This window comes from Gymnoscopelus microlampas (assembly GCF_963454915.1).
Source record: "Gymnoscopelus microlampas genome assembly, chromosome: 22".
In the NCBI taxonomy this organism is placed as follows: domain Eukaryota; kingdom Metazoa; phylum Chordata; class Actinopteri; order Myctophiformes; family Myctophidae; genus Gymnoscopelus; species Gymnoscopelus microlampas.
The window spans coordinates 5,725,574-5,743,892 of record NC_139959.1 but is presented as its reverse complement, the minus strand read 5'-3'; the positions used below and the strand labels follow the sequence as shown (position 1 = coordinate 5,743,892).

Genomic DNA, 18,319 nt, shown 5'->3' with positions numbered 1-18,319 from the left:
AAAGGCCTAATCTCTCAAGAACAGATTCATAGCTGCGCTGCTGCCATGTTTCAACACTGTGTTGAAACATGACCTTAGAAAGAAAAGGAGAACAAAAATAAACTGAAAACAGAAGCAGAGCCACAGACGATATTGAATATAATGTTTTATTCATTGAGTGGAAACTATTCCAATATTGATTGATTTATTGGTTGACATCTTTATAGGCAAAAACTATTCATAATCATAAACACATGTCAAAAGGATCAAACATGACTAATAAGCCAGAGAGCTGGTTTCTGTTGTACTACATATTTTATTTTTTATGTTTTCAAACTATTTTTATGATGTTTTGCATAGTAGTGTATATTTGTCTGTCATTAAATCTCTCTATGAATTGAGTACAAAGGACCCCAATGGAAACAAGCCATATAGGCTTTCTTGGGTTTAAAATCCTCTTAGAAGACCTTGTATTGAACTGTACTTTCCCAGTGCTTTTTCTTTTTGCAAACTGCTAATAAAGTATTCAATCAATCAATCAATCAATCTACAAATGGCAGATCCTTTGGGTGACATCACAAGAACTGTCTCTTCCGTATTAGGGTCAATGTAAAAATCTCAAGCTGGCCCCTTGGTCGGGACCCGTGGTCTCCACGTGGTCTCCAAAGGCGTTCTTGCTCATCGTTTACCTAACCGAAGTGAAGGAACGTGTGCTCTATTGTAGAGCACTTATGCCAAGCATCACAGTACAGCCCCTCCCCACAAGTACAGTGGGGGCCACACTCCTCGCCGCGCTTACACTGAGGAAGAAACAGAGACACAAATGTTGCTATAGCATATATATATATATATATATATATATATATATATATATATATATATATATATATATATATATATATATATATATATGTATATATATATATATGTATGTATGTATGTATGTATGTATGTATGTATGTATGTATGTATGTGTATATGTATAGTGTGTGTGTGTGTGTGTGTGTGTGTGTGTGTGTGTGTGTGTGTGTGTGTGTGTGTGTGTGTGTGTGTGTGTGTGTGTGTGTGTGTGTGTGTGTGTGCGTGCGCGCGCGTGCGTGCGTGTGTGTGTGTGTGCGTGTGCATGTGTATTGTGCGCAATTGTACACTAAATAGAAAGGACTTACAGATCTCGTTGCTCTCTTCTCAACAGAATGCTTGTGGTCTTGTCCTTCCATCTCTTCTTCAGCCTATAATAAAAGGAATTTCAAGTGATCAGACAGTTTACCACATGTTATGTGAGCTTGTTGATCTGCTGTTTTCAGCCATTTTTGGTGATTTTTGTGTAGAGGGTCAAAAAGGAGGAGACCCCGGGTCAGTGAAGTATACAGGCTTTAAATAGTTAAAGGTGCTGTGAGTGATTCTTTTTATTTGTCAAAATGAGTGTTCAACAGTGGTGGAAAAAGTACTCAAATGTTTTACTTAAGTAAAAGTATCAATACTCCAATGTAGAAGTACTCTGTCTGTTACAAGTAGAAGTCCGGAATTCAAAATGTACTTGAGTAAAAGTACAAAGGTATTGGTATCAAAATGTACTTAAAGTATCAAAAGTAAAAGTACTAAAATGTTTGAAAATAGCAGATCTACAAGCTCACAACACGTCGCGATAAAGGTCAATATATAAATATTTGGATCCGAGATGTAGTGGAGTAGAAGTAAAAGTAATGGAAATTGGAAATACCAAAAGTAAAGCACAATTACCTCAAAATTGTACTTAAGTAAATGTACTTAGTTACTTTCCACCACTGATCATTATCATTATCATTATCATTATCATTATTAATGTAATATTATCATCATCAGCTCTGACCTTGCAGACAGTGAGCAGAGTCACACACAGAAGCAGAAGGGTGAAAACTCTGATCTTCTCCATGCTAATGTAGAAGAGCTGCTGGATGAATCCTCCAAGTCTCACGAGTGTAGAGATCTGCTGTTTGTCAGCGTCAGAAGAAATGCAAGCAGCACAGTGAGCAGCAATGATAATCCGAATCTCCTTTACCTGGCATATTTATATAGTTCAGGGGCTCACAGAATCTGTGTCTCCCTCCTTCCACATCTGGCCCTTAGATCTATTACACAATCTATTACACAATCATGTTCCCTCGTTAACCACGTAAACATGTTGACATTTGGCTACGTTATTCCTCGACTTTTGCCTGGTACATCATTTTGAGACAAACGTCACGCTTTTTTAAGAACATTTTTACAAATGTATTTTCCTATCTGCAAACTTACTTGTAACTACTTGTAAGTTGGCATTTAAATAGATGTGCTATGATTTGTACAAACATTTGACTATTTGTAAATATATCATTTGCCATTTAAAAAAAATACTTATATTTTGAGGCACATTTATCATAAATATAATTAATAAATCATCAATTCTATGTGTGAATTGTTGAATCTGCAGTTGTGAGTACACCAACAAACGCATTCAGTTTTGAGACAAGCTTCACACTCTTTTGGCGAGATTCACTCACAAATACCTGCAGATCCACACCTGTGCTTGGACTGCCCCACCCCCATCCCATGGCAATTACAGCCAGGTGGGCACTGCCACTAATCAGTTAGACAGGAGGGATTTCAGGAAAAAAAATGGTATTTGGGGGTAAAAGTTGGGAAGCTGAACAAAACACAAAGCACAAACACTGGTCAGGGATCTGCCATGATAATAGTCACACAAAAAAATGTAATAATGTGCACACATTATGTGGCACTACAGCAGTGTTACAGCAGTGTCTAACATTTCAAATGGCCATAACTCAGTGACCATTGCTCTGGGGTGCATTTCGCCTTTCCGACATGTCGCCTTTCCGACGTTAACGAACCCTATACCTAACCCTAACCCTAACCCTAACCGCAAGCGGAAGCCACTAGTCGGAGTGGCAAGATGTCGGAATGGAAGGAGCACCCCATTGCTCTGATCAGCGTGATAGGCCTGGATTTTAACGCCACATATAAAATCTAGTCATCTATATTTTCCAAAGCCGAATGGTTTGGTTATATAATATTGTAAAGCACATGCCTGCTTATGTTAGCTTGTGCTGGCATGTTACTGCATTAGCTAGCAAGCCCCCAATTAACTTGTGCTGATGATTTGGTCAATATCTGTGTTTCTAGTGTTGGCTTGATGTAAACTTTCCTCTTCTACCCTGGATTTGAACCCGGTTTCCTGTATTGGTAAAATGACACATGGGGACAGTAAGACTGTCGTGTGTGCAATACACACACGAAAAGTTACTGGTTAATGGACACGAAAGTTACTGAAGTCATGATAACCTCGTATGACACAGGAGATGTCGACAGGACTGGTCACTCAGTGGCAAACAGGATGAAGAAATCAAGAAATCTAATCTGTAATTTGGTTGTGTTATACCGTAGAACCAATTATAAATTATGCTAAAGTGTGATATTATCTGAACTTGATTTTTACATTTTACTATGATGCATGATTTTGACAAAAGGGTTATTATTGTGAATTATTGTTGATTTAATAAATTGTTATCCTTCTTATACTTTGAGACTATGAGTCAATCCTTCCTTAATATTACTTTTTTGATCCTGAATAAATAATCAAGAATTTGATTATATTATTTTGGTTAATTTTATTTCTATACACACAGGGACACACGCACACATAGATTGCTTAGGGTGTGGGGGCACGACGCTGCTGCAATACACACAGGCACACGCACACACATAGACTGGGTGTGAGGCACGAATGCTGGGATACAGAGACTCATATGGGAAAAGTACTGGGCCATTACAAAACCACACATTGTGAGCTTGTAGATCTATAATATTGTGCAACTTAATAATTTGAACTTGTAGATCTGTAATAATTTGAAAACAGTGTGAGCTTGTCATCTGCTATTTTCAAATGGCAGATATGTATAGGGCTGAAGTGGTTAATGTATGTTTTGTAATAATAATCAAAATCAACAGTAACTAGAAACACACACACACACACACACACACAAACACTCTGTTTGTTGCTGTCATGCTGTTTGTGATGAAATGGTCAAATATTGACCAAACATTTACTGGACCTGTTTCCATTCAGTCAATTCCGGACTCTGGGAGACACAACAAACAAACACACACACACACACACACACACACACACACACACACACACACACACACACACACACACACACACACACACACACACACACACACACACACACACACACACACACACACACACACACACACAGACTCCTCTAATGATCTAACAATGAGTCCTTTAATAAAGCTTCATAATATCATGTTTCATGTTTAATGTTATAACATTAAAAAAATGTATGTGTGTGTGTGCATGTGTTTGTGTGTGTGTGTGTGTGTGTGTGTGTGTGTGTGTGTGTGTGTGTGTGTGTGTGTGTGTGTGTGTGTGTGTGTGTGTGTGTGTGTGTGTGTGTGTGTGCGTGTGCGCGTAAAAATAGTATGACCTGAAAAAAGTGTTCCTCGGAGCACAGGTCTCCGCCAGGTCAGGTAAGTTGTGGGCCAGCAAAATATTCGCCCTCTCTTTTCCCTCCCTCTCTTTTCCCCTCTCTTTGCCGAAAATAGCTGATCTACAAGCTCACAACGCCTCGCAGGGCGAGGCGTTGTGAGCTTGTAGATTAGCTATTTTTGGCAAGAGTTCTCCTTACAATAGGGATGCTAGGGTTCAAGTGGTTAATGTAAAAAAAAAGGTCCTATCACACAAAGATTTGGCGGTCCTCCTGTAGTAACTCTGAGGACCCCCTAGCTAGGTGTCCCGGACCCCCTGTTGAAGACACCCTGTGCTAGACCCCTGGGAGATGGAATGCTGAGGTGGAGCGTAACACCTCAATCAGCTCTCAGTACTTGCTGCACCCAAGACGTGCTCCTCGTACGCTGAGTTGGTGGTGCCCGGGAATTGAACCCAAGACCATGTGAGCTACCTAAATGGTGCATTTATATAGCGTCTTTCATCCAAACTACTTTTAACACAATGTGCATTACATTCACACACCCACACACCCACACACCCACACACACACACACACACACACACAAACACACACACACACACACACACATTAACGGCAGAGGAAACCATGCAAGGCAACAACCTGCTCATCAGAAGCAGTTCAGGGGTTCGGCGTCTTGCTTAAGAACACTTAGGCACTAACCCAGGGGGAGCCGGGGATCGAACCGCCCTATTCCTACTGAGCCGGTGCCGCTCCTTATCAGACAGCAGTTATTTCTTGTATGTACAGGCAAACAGGGACAGTGTGTGACAGAGAGCTAGCCCATTGTGTCACAGTAATCTGAATAAACGTAATAAATGTAGTCGTTATCTACATGTTGGCTGTGAACACAACGCTTAACCACTTAAACCCTACATACTTCATTGACCGGGGTCCCCCAGGGCTCTGTAACAAGTCCCCCCCCAACACCAAATCTCTTTGCCGCAAATAGCCGATCTACAAGCTAACAAGGCATTTTTGATTGAATTAATTCTTTATTAACAGTTTGCAAATACTACAGTGGTACAGTTATACAATGGTGCTAAAAGGATAACACAAAAAGCCCTGAGGGCTTGTTTCCATTTTGGTCCTGTGTATATGTTTTTATATACATATAAAATATATCGCATTGCGACGTGTCGTATATTAGCCTGTATGGCTTATAGTTATGAAACAGTATGCAAGTAAAAACAGATTATTATTTACAATATACTACAGCTAAGTAAGAATTATGAGTGTTGTGAACCAGGTGCTTGCATAGACAATCAAGGGGCTCTGCTAGGTGTGAGTGGCATTTACATTCTATTCTTAACCTGGTGCCATCAGGTCTAGCTCCCCCACAACAGCTACTCAGGATGGCCAAATGATCAAAGAGGTTGATCAACAGGTGGGGCTCTCATTGACCCCCACCCCACATGAACCATATGTATTGTAATGTGAAGCAACATTGTATAAAGGGTTGACTGTAAATGTGAGTTAGTTAGTTACAGTAGTAGTAGTTAGTACAGTCTCACACGACGTGAGGCTGCAGGCCAGGGCTTCTGCCCCTGGCTCTCTGCTATGATGCTGTTAATGATTGCTGAATAAACCGAATCATGATAGAACCTGGGAACCTGATGTCTCTTCTCCTCTACTTTATAACAACTACCAGCCTGCTAACCGCAGTTTATGCCTCATCTGACACGACATTGTTTCCATTTTGGTCCTGTGTATTCAATTCATATGTTTTTATATACATATACATCGCATTGCGACGCCTTGTGTTAAATCTATACTCTACTTGATGTATTTCATATATTTTAAGATCCACGTTGAGGCCTGTAGGAGGGCCATTCAAGCAAGCCGCAAAGGGAGCCTGCAGTACCACCACGGGCCAAGACACCATCACACCAGAATGAAATGTTTGGGGCGGGGGAGTCTGGTGCAACGCTCAGGTCCTGGACCTGGTAAGACGGAGGAGGAGCCCGGCCAGGAGGCCACCCACAGAGCCTAGCCCCTCCACGTACCAGAGCCTTTCCTCTCCCCCATTCCTGGCAGAGTAGTTTCGGACAAGCGTATTGAGTGGCCCTGTCTTGCCCTGTAGGACTGACCGTGGGTAGCTACTGGGACGTAAGTTGGGGCTTGATCAACCCTGGCTGGGTCACCTGGGCGAGGGTGTATGTTGCGAGACCCGAAACATCCTATGACCCCAGGCTACAACACTGATGATACGTCCCAGGTGCATCCATGTGATGTTTTTTCGTTATAGTTATTCTATTTATAGTGGCTCATAGGAATTTATAGACTACGTGACAACCAGGAATAGATTGGTGACCACCGGAAAGACGGGTGACAGCCGGAATGTAGACGGCATCCGGGAGCAGTTTGGGTTGGCGGCCCAGTCTGTGTCTTCCGTGAGGAAGAAGCCCAACAAATCCACGTTGAGGCCTGTAGGAGGGCCATTCAAGCAAGCCGCAAAGGGAGCCTGCAGTACCACCACGGGCCAAGACACCATCACACCAGAATGAAATGTTTGGGGCGGGGGAGTCTGGTGCAACGCTCAGGTCCTGGACCTGGTAAGACGGAGGAGGAGCCCGGCCAGGAGGCCACCCACAGAGCCTAGCCCCTCCACGTACCAGAGCCTTTCCTCTCCCCCATTCCTGGCAGAGTAGTTTCGGACAAGCGTATTGAGTGGCCCTGTCTTGCCCTGTAGGACTGACCGTGGGTAGCTACTGGGACGTAAGTTGGGGCTTGATCAACCCTGGCTGGGTCACCTGGGCGAGGGTGTATGTTGCGAGACCCGAAACATCCTATGACCCCAGGCTACAACACTGATGATACGTCCCAGGTGCATCCATGTGATGTTTTTTCGTTATAGAGTACAAGGACTCATCCTATATTAAAATCTAACTCCCTAACATTTCAGTGTAGTTTTTATTTGTTGACAAAATTGACAATATATTTAGTCTTAGTTTTAGTCATCATAGTTTGGTTTTCGTCAGTGAAAAAACGGTCAGTCTAAACAGTATAATATCAGACCAATGTTCCAATCAGCACAACATAGGACTAGATTCATCTAGAATAAATAAGTATTTCATTGTCTGTTCTGTCCTTGTGCATTTGACCTTAATGTTACCTGACTTGAGCAGCAACAGAGGGACTGTCTTGTCCATTAAACTGGTATCTAACAGCAGTTATTTCTTATCAGTTCAGTCAAACAGGTACAGTGTGTGACAGAGGGACAGCTGGCCTTCATTTACATTTCAAATGAAGTCCATTGTGTCACAATGAAGCTATGGATCATTACAGCTCTTCTATCTAGTAGATATTATATCTCTGGTGTCCAGCCAGAAACTGCTAACTCCAAAACGCTCATTGTTCAGGAAACGCAAAAACAAAATATACGTTTTTCAGGAAATGAAGAAAACCATATATTTTTAAAACAAAGCAATACTGCCTCATCAAAGTTGGTATAGTGACTTTATATATTGTCAGATACTTGCATGTGTCATTATATTATCAACACTTTAACCAAATCGCGGGTAAATCAACACTTTACCCAGCGCAAGTGGAGTTAGCAGTTTCAGACGAGCAGAAATCAAGCTGAAGTGGAGTTAGGTGTCCAATCAACAATAGCTCCACTCGCTGCTGAGGGAGAGGTTTCAAAAGGGTACAAATTCTCAAAAGCTAACAATGGATCTCCAAGCTCACAATGCATCACAACAACGTGTGAATTAATGCCCTGATGCTTCATGTCACTTATTATATAGGCCTACAATAATAAACAGGACTTTAAATATTACAATAACTTCTGCAAAGAGGTAGTAGAATAGCGCGACAGAAATGCTATGAACGCCTTTCTTCTTGTCAAATTGCTCTCCTCATTAAACACTTAATAGATTTTAGAAATATAATTACTTGTTTTCATAACATTAGCGTCAGTGCTAAGTTTGATAAACAGGTACACTGCATAGTTTTAACAGACTACGGGGAGCTTGTTTACGTGGTCCTCCTCCTCGTTCACTGCGCACCGCGCTCTGCTGTTGAAAAGCAGCGCTGTAGAGGAGAGGGGGGAGTTGTTTGTTTTTGACGGACAGTTTGAGGATCCAATGGAGTTGGGAGTTTTCGTCAGAGGCGCTTTTTAATACTTTTCATTGGTTCAAATGTTTTGATATTTTACACAGACCTAAAGGGTGTTCAATAGCCTTGATTTATGAAAAAAAAAAAAAAAAACTGAAAATGGAGTTAGCTGGTCCTGGCTGGACACCGACGAGTATGGTAAATGGTGCATTTATATAGCGCTTTTATCCAAAGCGCTTTACATAGATTGTGCATTACATTCACCCATTCACGCAGGAGTGATGTGGTTCTGGCGAACAGGCGGGCCGAGTTTTGTACGTACTGTAGTTTCTTGAGAACCCTGGTGGTGACGCTGTATAGGAGGCTGTTGCAGGTGTCCAGTCTGGATGTAGTTACTTGTAGATTATGTTTTCACCCCTGTCCATGCGTCTGTGTCCTCTGTGTCCTCTGTGTCCTCATGTCCTGACAGCAGCACTTGGGGTGCAGCTGTGAGGACACAAGGAAGTTGGCATATCAGCCTGGCAGAGATATGCGCTCTGACTCTGAGGAGTGTACTTTTCTAGTTAGACATGATTTAGTCTGATATGAATAGGATCTGATATTATTTAATACATAATTCCTTTACTGTCTATGTACTGTAGATATAGAGATAACAGTGAAACTCTGATCAAAACAGTAATTATTGTACGTTCCCTAGTTATACTGTACTAGTCCATACCCGGTGAAGTGCGCAGGCGAAAGTAGTTGCAAACGTGGGGTTATGCCGCGTCCCGTGTAACACAGTGGGTCTGTGGATTCGACGCATGTGCAGTTCGATCATTCGTCCCATACCTCGCGGGGCCATCCCACAACTGGGCAGCCGTAACCATGGCAACATTCTTTGACATAAAAACGCTAATAAACAGCCAACAGTTGGGGAAAGCGAAAAATGGGCTTCGCTGTTGGTGCACATGGTAATGGCCAATGGCTGTGTGCAAATTCAGATCAATTGCTCCAGCCAGTGAGGAGAACCGGGCAGAAGAGATTTTGGTCTCACCACATTTTGGTCTCAGAGGTTTGTAGAATTATAGGAGGATTTTATAACGGGGCCAGAGCTCAGCTCTGGACCTGTTTTGTTATTGGCAGTATTCTGTCACTTCTTCTTCTTCTTCTTCTGCCACTTTTCGCAGGTCTGGCTGAACCGTGCTGTCGCTTTTTAAGAAACTCGGCCATATGGTAGATGGTCATGAAAAACGATCAAAAAATAATTCTCAAAATCTTTCGTCCAAAGGTGGCGCTATAGCACTCAATTGAAAATGGCAACTTTGACCAGGTACAACTCATGCCCTGTTTGACCTACAGCCATGAAACTTGGATACACATATGCGTCTCCTCATGCTGAACAACTTTCACCCTCTGACTTTTGACCTCTGACCTTTAGATCTCCCACCATTTTGAATTATATGAAAAACAGTCATTGGCTCCTAACTTCTGCATTTTTTCACTTATGGAAAATCCGCTCCCATCATTTTGTCGGCAGAGGTCCAAAGTTCAAGTGTTAAACGTTTCGTGCAGATTGCTCCAAAATCCCAGGATTCCATAGATTTTAACTATTGCAGTTTTATGAAAATGATTCATCTGCGCCTAAAACATACATGCAGACGCACATTTCTTTGAAACTTTGCAGAAATGTACAGGGTCATTCCAAATATCACTGAAACCAATCTTACTCCAATTGGCCAAAGGGGGGCGCTATAGCAATGTTTTTTTAAATACAGACTTTAAACAGGCATAAGTCATGCCTCGTTTGGCCGAAAGTCGTGAAACTTGCTTACACATGTGCCTTGACTCATGAGGAACACACGTATGGATTTGACCATTAAGCTCCGCCCTTAGATTTTCCGCAATTTTGAGCAGTTTGAAAAATACTTGTTTTTGCCAGTTCTGGCTTAACCGTGCTTACGCTTTTTACGAAACTCGGCCATATGGTAGATGCTCATGAAAAACTTGCAAGAAATAATTCTCACACTCATTCGTCAAAGGGTGGCGCTATAGCACTCAATTGAAAGTGCCAACTTTGAACAGGTACAACTCATGCCCTGTTTGACCTACAACCATGAAACTTCGATACACACATGCGTCTCTTCATGCCCGACAACTTTCGTGGTCTGACTTTTGACCTCTGACCTTTAGATCGCCCACCATTATGAATGATATGAAAAACAGTCATTGGCTCCTAACTTCTGCATTTTTTCACTTATGGAAAATCCGCTCCCATAATTATGTCGGCAGAGGTCCAAAGTTCAAGTGTTGAACGTTTCGTGCAGATTGCTCCAAAATCCCAGGATTCCATAGATTTTAACTATTGCAGTTTTATGAAAATTATTCATCTGCGCCTAAAACATACATGCAGACTCACATTTCTTTGAAACTTTGCAGAAATGTACAGGGTCATTCCAAATATCACTGAAACCAATCTTACTCCAATTGGCCAAAGGCGGGCGCTATAGCAATTTTTTGAAAATGCAGACTTTAAACAGGCATAAGTCATGCCTCGTTTGGCTGAAAGTCGTGAAACTTGCTTACACATGTGCCTTGACTCATGAGGAACACACGTATCGATTTGACCAGTAAGCTCCGCCCTTAGATTTTCCGCAATTTTGAGCAGTTTGAAAAACACTTAAACCCAGGATTTTTCAGCTATTTGCGTGAAACTGTATCATCTGTGTGATCTCCTTTTTCACAGTTCCTTGTCTGTTGGTCCAATGGCGTCTCCCTTAAATGAGTGCCTCATAATCTCAAGGTCGTCAGTTCAGGCCTCACTTGATGCAGACTTCATTTAAGTTGAATCGCAAACAACATGACTGTATCAATGAATACATGTGCAAATGGTAAAGATAACCTGAAATGCATATTTGAGAGTACGTTTTTTCAACGTATGACATACTTCATTCTGAAAATAGCCGATCTACAATCTCAAAACTTTTCAGATAGCAACGTGTTTCTGAGCTTGTAGATCGGCTGCTTTCACTGTTTTCGGTTGCGAGGAGACATACAATTTCTCTATTGGTAAATGGTTTGTGAACAAGTGATCTTAGTGTTGACTTGGTTCATGACAGAAGGCAAGAGTTTATGATCTTCAACAGACAACATCAGCCTGGACAAAGCTATAGCACTATAGGGAGTGTTGCAGCCTATTAGTCCGAAGATTAATGGTTGTTACACACCGGGGCGATTTTTTTGTGCGAATAATGCGTTTTTTTTAAAAACCTTATAAAGTCAATGGCTCCGTACATGGAGCGAAAAAGCGAAAAGAAAAAGTGTCTTTTAATTATTCGGAACAAGTCCGAATTTGGCATATATTCGCTATATTCGCCGGTGTGTAAGGACCTTAAGAGTTCGATTCCTGTTAATGGCAATAGGTTGAGATGTCCAATCAATCCATTCTGTTTTCATCTCTCTCTCTCATCAATCTATTCCGTTTCCATGTCTCTCTTCAATCTATTCTGTTTCCATGGCGCTCTCTCTCTCTCTCTCTCTCTCTCTCTCTCTCTCTCTCTCTCTCTCTCTCTCTCTCTCTCTCTCTCATCAATCTATTCCGTTTCCATGTCTCTCTCTCTCTCTCTCTCTCTCTCTCTCTCTCTCTCTCTCCAAACTATCTCTCTCTCTCTCTCCAGTTTCCATGTCTCTCTCTCTCTCTCTCTCTCTCTCTCTCTCTCTCTCTCTCTCTCTCTCTCTCTCTCTCTCTCTCTCTCTCTCTCTCCAGTTTCCATGTCTCTCTCTCTTTCCAGTTTCCATTACTCTCTCTCTCCCTCCAGTTTCCATGTCTGTCTGTCTCTCTCTCTCTCACTGGCCCCGTATTATCGCTGCTTGCAGCTATATTTAAGGTTTCGAGAGCCTATCAGGCTTCGAAGCCTTATTGCATTCCTTGGCTTTCACTATTATTATTATTCTTCCGGCGGTTTTGCCAGTTCTGGCCTAACCGCGTGGTCACTTTTTATGAAACTCGTCAATATGGTAGAGGGCTATGCCAAACGGCGAAGACCCAAAACTCACAACCATTGGCCAAATGGTGGCGCTGTAGCACTCAATTGAAAATGCCAACTTTGAACAGGTACAGCTCATGCCCTGTTTGACCTACAGCCATGAAACTTCGATACACACATGCGTCTCCTCATGCCTAACAACTTTCACATTTTGACTTTTGACCTCTGACCTTTAGATCTCCCACCATTTCGAATTCTATGAAAAGCAGTAAAAAGCAGTAAAAAAGACTCTCCTCCTGTGATTTTTGAGCAATCTGTACGAAACTGTCTACACATGAACTTTGGACCAATGCCGACAGACGTGAGCAAGCGGATTTTCCATAAGTGAAAACGTTAAGCTTTTATAAGCCAATGAAAATTGCAGTTTTATGACAATTATTCATCTGCCCCTAACACATACATGCAGAGTCACATTTGTTTGACACTTTGCAATATTGTAGAGGGTCATTCCAAGTATCACTGAAACCAATCTTACTCCAATTGGTCAAAGGGGGGCGCTATAGCAATTGTTTGAAAATGCAAACTTTAAACAGGCAAAAGTCATGCCTCGTTTGGCCGACAGCCGTTAAACCTGCTTACACATGTGCCTTGACTCATGAGGAACACATGTATCACTTTGACCAGTAAGCTCTGCCCTTAGATTGTCTGCAATTTTGAGCAGTTTGAAAAACATTTAAATCCAGGATTTCTGAGCAATTTGTGTGAAAGTGTGTCATGTGTGTGAACTCCCTTTTCACTAGTTCAGGTCTGTTGGCCCAATAGCTTGATCGCTTAATCATCTGCCTTGAAACCAAATTCATTATAATTGCATTGCACACAACATGACTGTATCAATGAATACATGTGCAATTGTTAAAGATAACGAGAAATGCATACTTGAAAGTAGTTATTTTCAATGTATGACGTACTTCATTCGCCCTTTTGTTTTGTTTTGTTGGATTCTCCTTTCTCACTGTTTGATGCTGTGGATTCAATAGCTCCACCAGTAGAGTGTGAGCCTCATGTGCCGAAGGTCCCTGGTTCAAAACCCACTGATTACAATTTACATTTAAATTGCATTGTACAAAACATGACCCTGTTAATTCAGACATGTGCAATTTTTAAACAATAACATGAAATGCTTTTTTGAGAGTAGTTGTTTTTTATGTATGACATACTTTCTTGTGAAAATAGCCGATCTACAATCTCACAACTTTTCAGATAGCAACGCGTTGTGAGCTTGTAGATCACCTATTTTCACTAGTTTCCATTCCAAGAACACAAAACAAAACTTTATTGTTAAATAATTGTCAACCAGTAATCTAGAGTAGTTAGCAAAACAGAGGCTTGGTTCATAACGGACTGAAAAACCTATAGATATCAACAGACACCATCAGGGAGGCCATATTTCTAGCTCAATAAGAAGAGAGGCAGCCTGTGAATCCATAGGTCGCTGGTTTGATCCCTGTCCCCAACAATGCATCGAGGTGATCATCATTTGGAATTCTTAGTTTGTTACAAACATACTCCTGGTAGCCTGTCTGTCTGCCTCTCTTTCTGTCTGTCTGCCTCTCTCTCACTCTGTCACTGTCTGTCTGTCTGTCTGTCTGTCTGTCTGTCTGCCTCTCTCTCTCTCTCTGTGTCTGTCTGTCTGTCTCTCTCTCACACTGTCTGTCTGTCTGTCTGTCTGTCTGTCTGCCTCTCTCTCACTCTGTCACTGTCTGTCTGTCTGACTGCCTCTCTCTCACTCTGTCACTGTCAGTCTGTCTGTCTGCCTCTCTCTCACACACACACTCTCTCTCTCTCTCTCTCTCTCTCTCTCTCTCTCTCTCTCTCTCTCTCTCTCCTGTTTTCGAAACAGCTTATTGCTGCTTGCAGCTATATTTATCTAATTATATTTGTATAAATATACAACATCAAAGAATCATATGATACTATATATCAAAACAATGTACTCTGTTCTCTGGCTTGCTTGATACTCACCCATAGCAAGTGAGGTCCTGTTGCTTGGAGGTGAAAGACAGCTCAGGGGAGACAGAGGAGAAGTGTATCGCAAACAAGCCACCCAGAATAAAGTCACCAGCCTTGTAAATTCTGTTGAATTTAAACTGTGCCTGTAACCCACAAGAAGAGGAAGGTGAGGAGGACAAATGAGAGAATGAAGAGAACAACATCAAGTACATGTATGAAAGCATGTTTATGTCTAGAGAAGCCCTCATGACTGTTCTCCTCTGTTTAACCCATTTTCCAAATCCTTTGTTCAGTTGCACATTTTTATACACAGCGCTAGGCCATCCCCTGTGCCAACGTATGTCATTACATAATCTATCACAACACCCTGGCAGGGCAGAGGCAAAAGTAGAGGCAGGGCTTAACATACATCAACAATCCTTTGTGCCAATAACATCTCACCATGGCTACATTGGCAAATCATTTCGTATTTCTTCCATTGAGTCTTTATCGCACATTGTTTAGATCTGTTTGTGCATGCAAATCATAGAAAATAAACGAGAGGATGCCATAGAAGCATACCCTACTTTATTATCAATTTTAAACATTTATGGGACCATTATTTACAAATTGCATATCACAGTAATTGAAAATTTAAACTAGTGATTGAACTTATTAAGTATTTATGACAGTGTAAAGTCCAGCCAAATGCCCATTCACTTGAAAACACAGAAAGCGACATCCATAAACTATCCACTTTCCTCACATCATGCCTGCGCAAAATCGCACATATTCTGGCCCAAGACCATCTCAAACAGTAAACTTCTCAACATCACCCAACAAGATGACATGCACAGCATAATCAATGGATGCAGGTATCATTATAGGCAGCAGTAGGCGCTAGGCGGTACCCAGCAGGGATGGCGAGATCTACTACTCCATTGTGAAATCATGCTATCATTTCTATCTACGCCCATGGGGTATTTTCTCTTGATTTTGTTTACCAATGTGTTCATTTGTTTGTTTGTTTGTTCTTAGTTTTTTGAGGCCACACACAGCTTATGACTCTAAGCCTAAATCAATGCCTGTGCACCGTTTAAATACTATGGATAGGTGGAAATCTTGGTCTGGACATTGCCCTTTTTCTACAACAACCTAACCAGTGCCCCATGGCACAAAGAGAAAAAATTAAAAAAAGAAGAAAGAAGAAAAAACCTGTAACTTAACAAGAACACTACAATCTCAGCTTTAATTTACATACTATGAACCCATCTGTGATTTGTCACTTGGCAAGTATATCCCTGTTTCTGTGTCACTCTGGCCATGTGCCATTGATCCTCGCCTCAAGCCCAGTTACACACCTGTCTCCATTCCCTCTCAGCCCTGCAATTGCCTGACAATAACTCACCTGTGTCCACTTCACTAATCAGCTTGCAGCCTATAAAGGTCATTCTGTTTCCTTGCAGCAGCGAGGCCATATTGTTGTTATTGTCACAGTGTGTGTTGTCTGACCCACTGTGTATCTGCCCCAAACGCCGTAAGACTGTTCTGTGTTTATTATGAAAGTGTTACTGGACTTGCTATGCCTTGCTTGTCATCTGCTTCTGGGTCTTCACCTGACACATGGTGACAAAGAAACTCTAAATTAAAGCTTATGCCTTGCCCTTGGTGTCTGTGAGTTTGAGCTCTAGGCGATGCAGAATGTTAATTCTCAGGAATTCTGCAGTGTGAATTAGAGACGCATGACTTAAAAGATTAATACACCTTTTTGATCCAGACAGTTCTGCTGATCGACCGTCCTCTATTCCTCATTTATCTTCCTCTTACTCACAATGTCCATCCCTGTCCCATTGCTGTGCAGCAGCTATAATGACATTAGTTTCCTAAATTAAATAATTTAATAAAACGCATCATACTGTAGCAATTCCTTGGACATAACAGTTTTATTTCAATATAAATATTAATGAAAGAATAATTGATTTATGATTGAAGGAAACTGTTCGCATCAATAAACAAAATGCATTGAATGAGATTGAGACCTGACTTAAAACAGCAAGTTCATTAGTTCAAAAATCATAAAGTTAAGACGGTCATAGATATGTAGCCTGACAGGCGGTTCGACTCTCGATCCCGACGGCCTTTGCTGCATGTCACTCCCCTTCTCTCTCCTGTCAGCCTATACTTTCCTGTCAAATAGAGGCATTAAAGCCCAAAGCCAGAGTAGACGTTAAAATGACCCCAGAACTGATTTGAAGTGAAATCATTCTAAAATGAACCTTTGACTGTGTACTGTTGATCTTCTGATACCTTACCATACTGTAATTGTGCTGTTATATCATGAATTATAATTGGGATTTTGTCACGGCAGGGCTTTTGGTTTCTTGAGCGTGAGAAGGTACTTCCTGACCACCATAGCACAGCAGATCAAAATCTTAGCAATCAGTGACTTGTGGTTATGTGAAGATAGTGAATGGATGATCAGTACAAACCTAAATAAACAGGCCTGAATATTGGAAAAAGATATTAACATGCAAAGTTATAGACCCCTTAACAGACGACGTCACACTGATAAGAACGTATGTTTACGTATGTAAACACGGTTTTATGAATGAAAAGTGAACCTGTAACCATGTGACAACTACCCTCGGATCAGGAGCATTATACCAAATTAATCACACCTGTGGGTGCGACGACACCCTATAAGTGCGTCACGCACCCACACACTCTCCCTCTTTCTACCGACTGGGAAGGCATGACAGGGCCAGCCTTCACCGCCGAGTGACAATGAAGGGTTACAGGTTCACTTTTCATTCATAAAACCGTGTTTACATACGTAAACATACGTTTTATTTCATTTCAAGTGAACCTGTAACCATGTGACAACATGGGTACATAGTACAGTATACCAAATTAGTCATGAGGAGAGTGAAGTGGCCAAACCTACAGGTCAAAAGCCATACAGGAGGAGTAAACCTCATCACAGTAATACAGCAGAACACAACCAATTGAGTTCAGGCATTTTATTTTAACTGAAACACAGGTGAACACATAACTCTTCAGGTTAGTAACAATAAACTTAAATGTTCCAATCAAGGTAACAATAGTCTGGAGCACAAGCCAAGGTGGCCCAAGTGTGACTATATTTGTAAAAAATAAACTTAAGCATCTGCTGCGACCCCCAGTACAGATGAGGCAAGAGCAGATGAGGCCAGATTCAGACGATAAAATCTGGCAAAAGTAGAGGCGGATGCCCAGCCAGCCGCATTACACACATCCTCCAAGGATGCACCTCGAAACAGCGCCCATGAAGTGGCCATGCCCCTCACAGAGTGCGCCACCACCCCAGCAGGGGGGTCTGCCCCAGCCTGCACATAAGCCAGGGAGATCAGATCAACGATCCAATGGGCCAAACGTTGCTTTGAAATAGGTCTGCCCAATGTGGTTCCACCATGGGAAACAAAAAGCCCGTCTGAAGAACGTAAGGACTTAGTGCGGTCTACATAGGACTTGAGAGCCCTCACAGGACACAAATTATGGAGCTTTTCAGTCTCTGCAGAGAGGTGTGGAGGAGGACAGAACGCCTCTAGCACCAAAGGTCTGGAAACATAATTTCTAGGCAAGACTTTAGGCTGGAATGCTGGGTTTGGCATGAGGTGGACCACTCTGCCCTCTTCCCAAACCTGAGACAAGCTGGATCCACAGAGAGAGCACTCAACTCGCTCACTCGTTTGGCAGAGGCAAGGGCCAAAAGGAAGACTGTCTTCAAACTGAGAAGCTGAAGGCTAAGACTGGTTA

General features: G+C 41.9%; 1 pseudogene across 1 annotated transcript in view; it reads right to left on the bottom strand.

The window, feature by feature from the left end:
* Positions 1-661, bottom strand: part of LOC311039091 (extracellular calcium-sensing receptor-like) — a 26,782-nt pseudogene extending 26,121 nt beyond the window's left edge. Inside the window, exon 1 of the transcript in view lies at positions 622-661. The product of the transcript in view is annotated as an extracellular calcium-sensing receptor-like (transcript). The remainder of the gene's footprint in view (positions 1-621) is intronic.
* Between the last annotated feature and the right edge of the window lie 17,658 nt (positions 662-18,319).